General features: G+C 47.0%; 1 long non-coding RNA gene across 1 annotated transcript in view; it reads right to left on the bottom strand.

Moving 5' to 3' along the window:
- Nucleotides 1–7,453: 7,453 nt before the first annotated feature.
- LOC142500958 (uncharacterized) overlaps nucleotides 7,454–9,735 on the bottom strand; it is a 45,194-nt gene continuing 42,912 nt past the window's right edge. Inside the window, exon 3 of the long non-coding RNA XR_012803376.1 lies at nucleotides 7,454–8,205. This is a non-coding gene — a long non-coding RNA (uncharacterized LOC142500958). The remainder of the gene's footprint in view (nucleotides 8,206–9,735) is intronic.

The raw sequence follows: 9,735 nt of genomic DNA, 5'->3' as shown, positions 1-9,735 counted from the left end.
CTCACTTTTAAAGCTTTACACTCTTCTGCCCCTCCTTACATCTCAGCCCTAATTTCTCATTATGCACCATCCAGACTCTTGCGTTCTTCTCAAGGATGTCTTCTTTCTACCCCCTTTGTATCTAAAGCCCTCTCCCGCCTTAAACCTTTTTCATTGACTGCCCCTCACCTCTGGAATGCCCTTCCCCTCAGTACCCGACTAGCACCCTCTCTATCCACCTTTAAGACCCACCTTAAGACACACTTGCTTAAAGAAGCATATGAATAGGACTGTGGCTATTCTGAACACATGGCACATAAAGCTTGGCCCCCTGCAGATGGACTTACCAGAACTCCCTCTTACTGTCTCTGTACGTTCTCCCTACCTACCAATTAGACTGTAAGCTCCTCGGAGCAGGGACTCCTCTTCCTTAATGTCTAAAGCACTTATTCCCATGATCTGTTATTTATATTATCTGTTATTTATTGGATTACCACATGTATTACTGCTGTGAAGCGCTATGTACATTAATGGCGCTATATAAATAAAGACATACAATACAATACAATAAGGGGAAGGGGGTAACGATTTTTAATAGTTATGTGGTTTAAACCCCTGTAGTCAATGCAAGGCCTCAACGACCCGTCCTTTTTCTTGACGAAGAAAAACCCAGCCACTGCTGGGGAATTGGAGTGACGAATAAAGCCTTTCTTGAGATTCTCCTGGATATATTCATCCATAGCGTGAGATTCTGGTAACGACAAGGGGTAGGTCTTGGACTTGGGTAGGGAGTAACCTGGAACTAGATCGATCGGACAATCGTAAGTCCTGTGTGGCGGCAATAGGTCTGACTGTACCTTATTGAAAACGTCCCGGAATTGATGGTAAACGGAAGGTAGAATAACTTCGGGAACAGAGGTATTGGCCAGCAGTTGATGAGTCTCGCCTGACCACCGCCTCCAGGAAATGGGAGCAGAGGAAGTCCAGTCAACGAGAGGATTGTTAAGCTGTAGCCAAGGAAGACCAAGGGTGATGGGTATTCCAGGAGCGTGAATGGCATCGAGAACTAAGATCTCCTTGTGCAGATGTGAGGACAGAAGCAAGGGAGCCGTCTCTAAGGAGATGTGGGCCGGGGTAAGAGGACGTCCATCGATACCGACGAGTGCGATGGGAACCTTCTTTCTCACGAGTGGTATGCGGTTTAACCTGGCGAATTCAAGATCCACGAAGTTTCCTCCAGCTCCTGAGTCAATGAAAGCGGCGGTAGAAGTCTTGAACTTATCGCCTGAAAGGGAGACTGGAAATGTAAGTTTCTTAGGGAGTTCACCTTTAGAAAGGGAACGTGGAGACATTACACCCAGAGAGAGCCCCTCTGTACTCACTGGGTGTTCCCGGTTCCCGGACACAGTGGACACTCCCAAACGAGATGTTCAATGGATCCGCAGTAGAAACACAATCCCCCGGCGTGGCGGAACTGCCGTATCGGTGTGCGGATGCGTTGTACCCCCAATTGCATTGGCTCTGGCAACTCCAGTGCAGGACGAAGAGGTATGGTAGCACTTGGGGGAGCAGGAGTGTTGCTGGGAGTACTGGAGAACGGAACTTGAAAGTTATGGAAGCGAGTGCGCTGACGCTCAGAGCGGCGTACCTGGATACGTTGATCAACTCGGACAGCCAAATCAATGAGGACCTCCAGTTGATCCGGCCTGGATTGGCGAGAGAGTTCGTCCTTGATGGGATCTGCCAGGCCTTGCCAGAATACGGAGACGAGAGCCTCTTGTCCCCAGTTAGTCTCGGCTGCTAGAGTCCGGAATTCCACAGCATACTGTGTCACCATTCGCCGTCCCTGAGTGATCTGGAAGTGAGAAACAGATGCCATCTCCCGACGAGTGGGAGAATCGAATACTCGTTGAAACTCGCTTTAAATGCCGGGTAATCTTGGTTAAGGTCAGAACGTCGCTCTCAAACCGGGGAAGCCCAAGCCAGGGCGCTGCCAGTGAGGAGATTATAAATGTAGGCTACCTTCTTGCGATCAGTATTGTAGAGATGGGGAGCCATTTCAAACTGCACCTCACACTGGTTTAGGAAACCCCTACAATCTTGCGGTTCACCTGCATAAGGCTTGGGGGGAGGAATCCTTACATCTGAGCTGCTAACTGCGCTTGCAGAGTGGGGGCTTACATCTGGCGGGGTCGCGGTCGGTACCCTGTCTGAGAGTACTGCGACCTGGCGTGTAAGTGCCACAATTTGATCCGCCATGGCCTGGTTTTGCTGAAGCAGATTGGAGAGAAACTGTTGAAGTTCGGTCTGGTCTGCTTCTTGTGGGCTCGACATAATGTTACGCCGGTGCTGCCCGCAGACCAGACTCGTCCCCTGAGCTGAAGGGGGAAGTGGTAATACACGCACCCGCAGCAAAGGGAGCGTGTCCGGAGTGTGGTATGATGCGTTGCCAGACCAGGTGTAGTAAGGTAGACAATACTTGCCGGTACCGGTTGTAGAGATAGAGTGAAGGATGCCTCGCCGAAGTCAGGGAGTGGAGAGTGGAGATAGGTCGTTGTCCAAGCCGTGTTCAAGGGGTTACCAGAGTGAGCGTTGTCCAAGGAGTGCCGAGATCGAGAGCCAGAGGGGGTAGTCGTACAAGCCGCGTCAGAACCTGTGAAAACACTGAGAGAATCCAGAAGTACTTCCATACAGAGACTATGTCGAGCAAAGACTGAGAGCAGAGAGGAGCTAGATAAAGCCGGAAGGTCCAATTAGGAACGGAGGCGGGACAGGAAGAGCTACAGGGAGACACTGCAGATTGGTGCAGGCATAACAGGCCAGGTGAGTCTTGTTGGTAACCTGAGTATGCCCGTGCAGTGTGCGGGGGCGGAGCCTGAGGTCCGGGGGACGGGAAGAAGAGTGTGCAGACTGAGCGTGCTCCGTAACTTGTGTTCGCGCGTGAACCAAGCCAGTGGATGGTGCAGGTGTGCGTGCAGGAGGGCGTGGGCGCGCCCAGCGCTGAGCAGAGGAATCGCCGAGGGGAGTGATCCCGCGACGGCGGCAGGGGCGAGGAGCCGTGGAGGCCGGTAAGGCAGGTTTGTTTTGTGTGTCCAGGGACTCCCTGCGGGAAGGGGGTGCTCTGTGTGGGGAGCGTGGAGAACGCCGATTCCTGACAGATATGGGTCTATATAGAAGAGATGCCCTGCATCCATCTTGGAGGGGGACCAGAATAATCAACTAATAATTAAACTAGTTGAGGGAGGGCAGTAAAATGAGTCAGAATAAATCCAACTGCCCTCCCCCTTCCAGAGGTAGCAATTAGGTGGGATTGGGTGGGATATTATAGCAGGAAACCCACCCAGGGGAACAGAAGACTTGTTAAACAGGAATAAGATCAGCCCAGGCGGTGGAGAAGGTGGTGTAAAGGGGCAATATTTACATATGCTCAAAGTTTTAAATAAAATCCCAGAGATAATTACAATAATGACAAGGGAGGACTTGGGTATTGTGGGTATTACTGAGACATGGTACAATGAAACACAGGACTGGCACATAGCTATACAGGATACATTCTACTTAGAAAGGGAATAGGATTTGCCCTTTATGTAAATTAGGGGTGCGCACACTTTGTGTGCTGCGCCCTCCCTGCCTGCCAGCCCCTGTGCTCGCGCCCCCTCCCCCCTTACCTAAAATCCAGTGTCAAATGATGCGCGGGGTCATGTGTAGTCAAGTGACCCGCGGCGTCATTTGGCGCGCATTGCTATGGCGACACGTCATGTCGCATGACCCCGCGACGTAATTTTATGCCGCGTTGCCATGGCGACACATCACGCACATGACCCCACGACGTCATTTGATGCCGCGTCGAAGACAAGGTAGGAGACACTGCAGAGACCTCACACGATCACCAGGCACATAATTTAAATGCCGTGTGGAAGAGTGCGGGGCTTCTGCAGCCACCGCGCCCCCCATTTTGCGCACCCCTGATGTAAATAACACAAAGGCTACTTTAGTACTAGGTACCTGAGAAAAGATTGAGTCACTTTGGGTAGCCCTCGAAACTGATTAGAAGGTTGTCATTCATACTGGGTGGTCTAAAGACCTCCATGACAAGAGGAGGAATTTGATAGGGTGTTAATAGAGGACACCACTAAGATGGCAATTAGAGGAGAGGTATTCATTATGGAAGACTTAATTCTGTCAGATGTGGACTGGCACGTATCGTTTGGAGGTTGTCAGAAGTAGCGACATCCTGGATTCCTTGCAAAGGGCATTTCCCAAGCAATTGGTGAGAGCCACTCGCAATAAAGCAATCCTTGATGTAATACTGAGCAATGGGGACAGAGTAGAAGATGGGTGAGAACTTGGGTTCCAGTGATCATCAATCAGTGTGGTTCAGTATAAAGACAGAGGCTGAGTCATACCGTACCACACAAAAACTAAGGTTTTAGATTTTAGGTCAGCTGACTTTTCAGAAATGGGAAATTCTTTAGGGATTCTTTGGCAAGGTGGGGGTATTTGAGTGGAGGAGCAGTGGGAAAAACAAAAAGATGCAATGCTAAAAGAAACAGCAGTAGAATTTATAATTAAAAAGCACATAAGGAGCTAAACATTACAATAAAAAAAGGAGTACAATAACATGAACGAATAAACTTACAACTATCTGGGTTGTGAGCAGAACCGGGAGGTCAAGGAGTACAGCCGCAGGCAAAGATGGTGCAGGTCCGGGACATGTGATGCTCCATCTCGCGTGAAAATCCCCCTTTGCTGCCGGTATCGCTCACAACCAATGAGCGCTCACGTCAACCCCTCGTGACCTCTACGCGTTTCGCACTGGGAGCTCCCACTTGCAGGAGATTGTGGAGTTCTCCTGAAGCGGATGGCAGCAAGAGGATAGCAGTTATATCTATTTACACACTGGGACAGCGTGAGCGCGGACTACCACATTTGGTACACAGTTTTGCACAGTTTTCACAACTGAAGGTGAAGGAGAGGGACTCTACAGTAGTTGGGCAACAGGAATATAAGTGGAAAGGAGTTTGACACAAGTCTATTTACAGAGGAGAAAGCCCTACTGGAACTTTCAAAACTGAAACTGGACAAGTCAATGGGGCCAGATGGGATACAACATTCAAAGATATTAAAAGAGTTTAGGGTGTGCTGACACCATTAATATACTGTATCTATTCACCAGTAACTATGGAAAAATGCAGTTCCAAGTGACTGGAAAAGGGCAAGCATGGTGCACTTTACAAAAGTGGAATTAGGTAAGAGGCAGGTAAATACAGGCTAGGGAGCCTGATGATTTAAAGTTAATCTCCCTACAAGATCCCAGGCAGCATGGGGAGATCATGTCAAACAAATCTAATTGTTTTTTTTTTTTAACTGGGTGACAAAGATAATAGATCAGGGTGGATCTTGCCTAGATTTTAAAAAGGCATTTGACCCTGCCCCACATTGATAAGAAAAAAAGACTCTAAGGGGAATGGATAAGACATTGGTTAAGCTAAAGAGTTGGGGTAATATATGTACATTCAGAGGAGGGGAAGGTAACCAGTTGAGTACCTCAAGGTCTGTACTGGGACCAGTGCTCATTAATATCTTTATTAATGACATTACAAAAGGTTTGGAAGGGAAAGTATGCATTTTTGCAGATATCACAAAGATCTGCAACAGGGTTGACAATCCCGTTGGCGTAAACAAAACGACTAATGATTTAGGTACAATGGAAGAATGGTCAAGAGTGTTGCAACCACAATTTAATGCCAAAAAGTACAAAATAATGCACTTGGGCCACAAAAATCCATAGGCAGAATACAGAATGAATGGTTCTATAATGTCAGTTGCTATAGATGAAAGAGACCTGGGAGTCATTATTTCAGTATACTTAAAAATAGGTGAGCAATGTAACAAAGCAATGTGGGCAGCCAGTAGGATGTTAGGTTGCATAGGGAGAGGTATTAGCAGCAGATTAGAGAGGTGAAGTGATGCCACTTTATAGTTAATTGGTGAGACCTCACCTAGAGTACTGTGTTCAATTCTAGAGAACATGTCTCCAGAAGGACTTAAATAAATTGCAGATTGTGTAATTTAGGGCTACGAAAATGGTGCGTGTTGTACAGCAGGGGTGCGCAAACTGGGGGGCGGAAGATTTTTCCGGGGGTGCATGGCTGTTACAGAGTCCCTGCGCTCTTCCCCAAGGCACTTCAATTAAATGTCGGAGGACCGTGTGAGGCCTTTGTAACTTCCCTTACCTTGGCTTCGGGTGACGCCCACGTTGCCAAGGCAACGTGACGTCACATGACCCTGTGGCGTCATGTGACGCCGTAGCCAAGGTAAGGGAGGGACGTGCAAATATATAAAGGGATTCAACAAAGTACAAGAGGGAAGAATTTTCCAAAGAAAGAGGAGTGATAGAACAAGAGGTTATTCTCTTAAGCGGGAAGGTGGCAGCTAGGGGGAAATGTGAGGAAGTGCTTCACGGAAAGGGTGGTGCATGTGTGGGCTAGCCTCACAGCAGAAGTGGCAGAGGCTAACACAGTAAGGGAATTCAGACATGCAAGGGGTAGGTATAAGGCTTTCCTAAATATGAAAAAAAGCCAAGGATCAAATAGGGTCTGAGGTTTTAAAGCAGATACTGTAGCAAAATGGACAGACAAAGTGGGCCAAGTGGTTATTATCTGCCGACATATTAAATGTTTCTATTATAACTGAAACGTACGGAAAGTATTAGGAATTCTGCTGTGATATGTCATGTGATCTCTGGGGCCATAGCATGGTCTGCACCTATTCATTGTATTGAGTTATCCATAAGTGGAGTCACTGAATAATAACTGGTTCTTTACTGCCTATTACTCAGTCCAAGAAATGCACTCATTTCCCGAACTGTATTTATTTTGTCATACTACATTGTGAATCTATATAATAGTCACCTATTACCGAAAATAAAATGTCAAATGATATTTTTAGGATTCACTAAGGCAGCAGTGCTAAATAATCAATGTAAGGCCTGGGACATAGTGCCTTTAACAGTGCTGAGGCGCGTCAGGGGGCAAGCTGGGGGCGGGACAGGGGGCGGCCAGTGACATCACGGAGCTGGTTCGCCCTCATTGGGCGAACTGCTCATGTGACCGGCCCGGGCTCCGGCAGGCAGGGAAATCTCAAGACTCGGTGAGACACACGCTTCCGCAAACGTGCGGAAGCGTGCGCGAGCCCCTGCAAAAGCCGCTCTCATTGCGGCTGCAGGGGCTCAGTGCCGAGCAGCAGCGCGCCTCAGCAATGCCCGAGGCCTAAGGAAGAACTTGGGGCCTTAAGTAGTCTCTGGGAGATGATGAGATGCCGGCACAAGCGGGTGAGATTCCGGACACCTTTTATTCAGCACCCAAAACCATCACATATATAGAATCATCTGCCCACGTGCTTCTACATTTATAACAGAGGGTTCCAAAGTATTGTCCTGTAAACAAAAACAAATCAGTCGAAGAAGTGTTTCCATCAGCGCGTTTACTACATCAAAGCAGTCTTAAACAATAAAACACTTACATAATAATGCAACATAAAATGACTAGTGTTACCAAATGAATATCCTTAATTAACTTTAAAAGCTTGGGCATGAACTTCCTACAAAAGATTATTTGACTAGTCTGCCATTTATTGGCACGGAGTACTATACAATATGAATTGGGGAAATTGCAGACTGCAGTTAGGTCCATTCGAGCCAGAGTAGAGAACTCCAAAACTGAACCACCTCCATATCGCTTTATACTTTTTCAATTTGTTTTTTCAAAGTGTATTTAAATGGCATCAACTCTGACTTGAATCACATACTCTTAGATTTACAATGTAAATTGTTCATTGGAATAGGTGCTACTTTGTCACTAATGGAAGCAGTAAATTGATGAATTAAAAGTTGAAAACACTGGGGGATATTCTAGTAGCTACGAGTTTGTCCTTGTCAAACTGCGTGATTTTGACAGGATTATAACTGGCAGAATAACCTTTTACAACTAGCCATATTCTGTATTGCAAAGCGCATTGTTTACATCAGGGGTGCGCAAACTGGGGGGCGCAAAATTTTCTGGGGTGGGGGGGCACAGTTCTTCCCCAAATCATTTAAATTAAATACCAGGGGAAACCTCTGTAACTCCCATTCCTGGTCTCCGGCGGCTTCTGGTGATGCGTCGCCATGGCAACATTACATCAAATGACACCGCAGGTCACATGATGTTGTGACGTCAGGAACACCTGTGAGAAGATAAGGGGGGGGCGTGAGCAAGGGGGGAGAGCAGGCAGACAGGGGGGCGCAAACTAAAAAGTGTGCGCACCCCTGGTTTACATAATAGTTCAATCGTTACATAGTAGATGAGGTCGAAAAAAGACATATGGCCATAAACTTCAACCTGAGCCATGTTTTTAGAATACAGATACTTATCCTATTATAGCATAGCCTCCCGGCTGCTTTGTCTTTTCCTGGACCCTACCAATGTAAGCCCTGTTAGGTGCAGGCAGTGGATGGGATAATTCCTTTATAAGGCCTTGTGTGCTTTTGCAGACTTGGGTAAGTAACGTATCCAAGGGCGGACCTTAGCAACAGTCAGAGAGTGCCAACCTGAGGGGTGGGTACTGATTGGACCACACACTGGATGTGAGGGCCTATCAGTACCCAGATCTGGATTGTTATGAGTCAGAGTTACAGCCACTCCCCAAAGGATATAAATATTGTCACTTTCCTAAATTCTGGAGTCTCTTGTCACTCTCTCTCTTCCATTTGGTGAGTGAGCACCAACTACTCTCTGTCTCGCTAGGAGGCAGAGGAGGATTCCATAAGGCATGGTCTGGGCCTCATGCCTTAGCCAGGGCCTTGCAAGAAGGGGAGTCAAAGAAAAGGAGACACCTGATCTGTTGTAACATCTGCATGCAATAAAGATTCAGTTGTACCAGAATCTGTGTGAATCAGTGTCCACTATGAAGAACAAGGTGTCAGTATAGGCCATCCCCTGCTCTCACAGAGGATCCATGCTGACTGGAGGCGCTGCACCAAGCAAGAACTAAGGTGACCTGTGAACCTGTCCTGTTTCTCCCCACAACATCGCGGAGCACTCATCCCTCCTGTTTACCAACAGGTACAGCCCAACAACTAGTGAAGTAGCTGGAGAAGCAGACCCACCCCAATTTCACTTGGGGGTGGGGGGGTACAAAGGCTACACTATAGTTGTACTTACAGTATATTGATCCAGGGGAAGGCAAACGAAAAACCCCAGTGACACATCATCCAATGATATCTCATAAAGGGAAAATAGAGTCCTTCCAGACTCCAAAATAATGGCAAATATCGCGTCTATTAAAATTGACATTCCACGTGGTTAAACAGCAAATCTGCGTGGATTGTACTTTGGTTTGAAGCAGAATTAACATAGCCTTCAATATTGGAAATAACATGATTAAAACAATAATTTTAGTTTGTATTATATTTACTGATTTTTTTTTAAAATGTTCCTCATCATAGGATCCTATTCTATAAGCCTTGATAAGCCACTTATCAAGACCTTTTCGGCCAAAATGCCTACTGCTATTCAGTAAGCCTCGATAAGTGGGCGATAAAAGCATTAATCCCCAATTTTTTCAGCCATCCAAAACACATCGCCAGGTGAGCTGCAATAAGCCACTTATCGGCAGCGTCTAAAACTAGTAGCCTGGATTAGCTATTCTAGTAGCCTGGCTTAGTTTATCGAGGCTAATCACGGCTCTAGAATGGCAAGTTTCTCCCAAAATCCT

This window comes from Ascaphus truei, chromosome 8 (assembly GCF_040206685.1).
Source record: "Ascaphus truei isolate aAscTru1 chromosome 8, aAscTru1.hap1, whole genome shotgun sequence".
NCBI classification, from domain to species: Eukaryota; Metazoa; Chordata; class Amphibia; order Anura; family Ascaphidae; genus Ascaphus; species Ascaphus truei.
This window is presented reverse-complemented; position numbering and strand designations above follow the sequence as displayed.